Raw genomic sequence first — 5,082 nt, 5'->3', positions numbered from 1 at the left:
AGCTCCTTTCATTTTCATTTTTTCCTCTGAATTCCCACAACTCGGGCCTTCTTTGAATTCCAGGTTTAATTAACAATGCTCATTAAATGCATTTTTATTCCTTTCTTTTAATATTGCGCTGCCACCTGTCTTTAGAGCGTCAGTCGTTGAGGGCTGGCTGTTTATTCTAATTTATTTCCATTAAAGATGGCATTAAAAGGGAGCCACAAAAGTGGGAAAAAGCAGCGGGCGGGGGGGGGGGGGGGGGGAGAGGCTCTTTACTGCCACGGTTTATTATTACTATTTTATATTCTTTTCCTGGCAAAGATAACATGGCAAATGCATATCAAAGATGTGGTTCCTGCCTGGTTTATGCGCCGAAGTGTTCCATTTGCCCAAATTGGATCACACATGCTGTTTTGCAGGGGTTTTCCACCTTTTAATACTTCATCTGTCTATATAAAACCATTCCTATCTTTGCTGACCAAAAGAAAAAAATATCTATCTATCTATCCATTTTCTATCATATATCTATATTATTTGTCTATCCGTCTGTCTGTCTGTCTATCTGTCTGTCTATCTATCTATCTATCTATCTATCTATCTATCTATCTATCTATCTATCTATCTATCTATCTATATCTCTATTATTTGTCTATCCGTCCATCTGTCCGTCTGTCTGACTATCTATCTATCTATCTATCTATCTATCTATCTATCTATCTATCTATCTATCTATCTATCTATCTATCTATCTATCTATCTATCTATATTATTTGTCTATCCGTCTGTCTGTCTGTCTATCTATCTATCTATCTATCTATCTATCTATCTATCTATCTATCTATCTATCTATCTATCTATCTATATTATTTGTCTATCCGTCTGTCTGTCTATCTATCTATCTATCTATCTATCTATCTATCTATCTATCTATCTATCTTCTATCTATCTCTATCATCTGTCTATGTTTATCTATCTATCTATCTATCTATCTATCTATCTATCTATCTATTTATCTATCTTTATCATCTATCTATCATCTGTGTCTGTCTGTCTATTATTTATTTATCTATCTATCATCTATCTGTCTGTCTGTCTGTCTGTCTGTCTATCTATCTATCTATCTATCTATCTATCTATCTATCTATCTATCTATCTATCTATCTCTATCATGTATCTGTCAATCTCTCTCTCTCTCTCTCTCTCTCTCTCTCTCTCTCTCTCTCTCTCTCTCTATCATCTATGTCATCTCTGTGTTGTCGAAGGCTTTTATGGCCTCACTGGGTTGTGAGTTTTTGGGGCTGTATGGCCATGTTCCAGAGGCATTCTCACCTGATGTTTCACCCACATCTATGGCAGGCATCCTCAGGTTGTGAGGTTTAACCCCTCAACCTTTGAGGATGCCTGCCAGCGATGTGGGCAAAACATCAGGAGAGAATGCTTCTGGAACATGGCCATACAGCCCCAAAAACTCACAACAACCCTATACCTTCTCTTACTGTAACGTTTCCTCTCTCTCTCTCTCTCTCTCTCTCTCTCTCTGCTGTCGAAGGCTTTCATGGCCGGAATCACTGGTTGCTGTGAGTTTTCCGGGCTGTTTGGCCATGTTCCAGAAGCATTCTCTCCTGACGTTTCGCCCACATCTATGGCAGGCATCCTCAGAGCTGGCGAGATCTGTTGGAAATTAGGCAAGTGAGGTTTATATATCCGGGAAAACTAATGGGCCTTTCATCTGCCTCACCAAACTACAACTCCCAGGAATCCATAGCATTGAGATATGGCAGTTAAAGTGGGGTCAAACGACATTCATTTTCAAGTGTAGATGCAGCTTCAGAGAAATCTGACAATCTGTTTTGGGCCTTGGAGAAAAAGGCCTCTATATGTGTGTGTGTGTATGTATATGTGTGTATATATATATATACACACACACATATATGTACAGATGAAACGAATCTGGTTATATTTACAGGCCCTTGCTCAATGAAGTACCTAAGCAAACATTTATTATTATTATTATTATTATTATTATTATTATTATTATTATTACAGTCCTAAACACTTGGGAAGTTTTTCGACTTGTGATTTTGAAATACAAAATCCAGCATATATGAAATCTCGTTTGCTGTGTTGTTGTTGTTGTTGTTATTATTATTATTATTATTATTATTATTATTATTATTATTATTATTATTATTACAGTCCTAAACACTTGGGAAGTTTTTTGGCTTGTGATTTTGTAACACGAAATCCAGCATATATATCTCGTTTGCTGTGTTGTTGTTGTTGTTGTTGTTGTTATTATTATTATTATTATTATTACAGTCCTAAACACTTGGGAAGTTTTTCGACTTGTGGTTTTGTAATATGAAATCCAGCATATACATCTCGTTTGCTGTGTTGTTGTTGTTGTTGTTGTTGTTATTATTATTATTATTATTATTATTATTACTACTATTATTATTACAGTCCTAAACACTTGGGAAGTTTTTTGACTTGTGATTTTGTAATACGAAATCCAGCATATATATCTCGTGTTGTTGTTGTTGTTAATATCTCGTGTCGTGCTGTGTTGTTGTTGTTGTTAATATTATTGTTATTATTATTATGTCTAAAACCAAAAGATTTTATTGGACACCTGAAGGAAAGTTTCTTTTTCTTCTCCTAGGGCGAGAAAGCCTTTCTTTAGCCTTAGAGTGACATCTAGCGGCACATTCTGAAAAGCAAAATGCAAACCTTGATAAGTCCCCATTTGCAGATTTGATTACTGGTAATATATGTTTTCTCTAGGTAAAAAAATAGTGATTCTTTGAGCTGTGTTTTCCCACTTCCATGGGGTTCTCTACTGTACTTTCTATGGGCCCTTCCATAATGGATTATGAGAATATTTTGCTTCTTCTTTGACTGCCATAGCAATTAAAGTGGTATCAAACCATTATAATTTCACTAGAATATCCTCAAGAGTGTGCTCAGTGTGACCTCATTGCATGTTAGATGGGAAAAGCATCCAAACAAGGTGAATGATAGCAGCCATGTCAGTGGGAATCCATTCCAGGTTTTACCTTGTTTCCAAAGAGCTATCCCAGGTACCAAATCAATTGAAGTGTGGGTTTCAGTACCTTGGAGAGCTCCCATAAGCCAAAAAGGAAAACCTGGAGCGGATTCACCATTCCACTGACCTGCTACTGCTAAACTGGGCACAACGGCTGGCATTTATGTTGCACTTACTGGTTTGTAATCTGGAGTTATGCATCTGGGCCGACGTGGTGAAATGGTTTGAGCACTGGGCTCCCAATATGACTTTGGAGACCAAGGGTGTGAATATGCACTCGTTCTTGTAAGAAACTTATAATAATGCAGTAAATAAATATGATCAAACTGAATATTTCCTTATCACCCCACTAGTCGTTGTAACCACAGGGTGATTTGGGGCAAGTTGCATTCTCTCAGCCTCAAAGGACGGCGTTTGAACACGTTTTGCAAGGAATATTCTGTAACAGGGTCTCCATAAGCTCAAAATATCTTGAAGACACACAACTGCTCCGTATTCAGCAAATCTGTGTCCTATTGTCTTGTGGTGCTATAGACAAGATTGTAAATGCCTTTCTAGACCACCTTAAGAGCCAGAAGTGGAGCAAAGAAGGTCCGTTCAGTTTAAAGAGATTAATAATAATAATAATAATAATAATAATATATTATTATTATTATTATATACTTATATTACATGTACTATTATTAATAATATTGCAATATAGTCATATAGTACAATACAATAATATATAATGCTTATATAGTGCTATACTAATAATATAATATATTGTATCTATATATAACTTGTAAGCCGCCCTGAGTCCCCTTCGGGGTGAGAACGGTGGGATATACCGTATATACTCGAGTATAAGCCGACCCGAATATAAGCCGAGGCACCTAATCTTACCACAAAACAAATGGGAAAACATTGACTCCAGTATAAGCTGAGGGTGGTCAATTTCAGAAATAAAAATAGATACCCATAAAATTACATTAATCAAGGCATCAGTAGGTTACATGTTTCTGAATATTTACATAAAGCTCAAATTTAAGATAAGACTGTCCAACTCTGAGCAAATCATTATTCTCATCTTCTTCAGTGTAAATCTGCTTATGTATCCTTTTAATAATAATAGAGTAAAATAATACATGTAATAATAATAATAAATACAGGAAAATAATACATGTAATAATAAATAGAGTAAAATAATAAATGCAATAATAATATCAGAGTGAAATAATAAATGTATTAAGGTAAAGGTTAAGTCTAGTCATATCCGACTCTGGGGGTTGGTGCTCATCTCCATTTCTAAGCCGAAGAGTCGGCGTTGTCCGTAGACACCTCCAAGGTCATGTGGCCATAGGCATGACTGCATGGAGCACCATTACCTTCCCACCGGAGCGGTACCTATTGATATACTCACATTTGCATGTTTTCGAACTGCTAAGTTGGCAGAAGCTGGAGCTAACAGTGGGTGCTCACTCCGCTCCCACGATTTGAACCTGGGACCTTTTGGTCCGCAAGTTCAGCAGCTCAGTGCTTTAACACACCGAGCCACTGGAGGCTCCAATAAATGTATTATTAATAATAATAATAACAATAAAAATAAAAATAGAGTAAAATAAATGTAATAGTATCAAAAGGCTTGCAGCGTTTTAATTTTTGTATACTTTTTATCATGTTTTTATCATGTTTTATCATGTTTTAATTGTTTTGTTTTATAGTATATTTGTTGCTGGCCCTCGTGGCAGAATGTAAGCCGCTCTGAGTCCTCTCGGGGAGAAGGGTGGGGTATAAATGCATGTAATAATAAATAAATAAATAAATAAATCAACAATAATAGAGAAAAATAATAAATGTAATAATACCAATAATAATAGAGAAAAATAATAAATGTACCATATATTCTCGAGTATAATCTGACCCAAATATAAGCCAACCAGGACCCTCACCCGAGTATAAGCCGAGGGGGGCTTTTTCAGTCTTAAAAAAAGGGCTGAAAAACTAGGCTTATCCTCGAGTATATACATTAAATGTCGCTAATAAATAAATAAAGGTATAAAGAAGCATAA

This window comes from Anolis carolinensis, unplaced genomic scaffold (assembly GCF_035594765.1).
Source record: "Anolis carolinensis isolate JA03-04 unplaced genomic scaffold, rAnoCar3.1.pri scaffold_10, whole genome shotgun sequence".
NCBI classification, from domain to species: domain Eukaryota; kingdom Metazoa; phylum Chordata; class Lepidosauria; order Squamata; family Dactyloidae; genus Anolis; species Anolis carolinensis.
The sequence above is the reverse complement of the archived record's forward strand: the minus strand, read 5'-3'. Positions refer to the sequence as shown.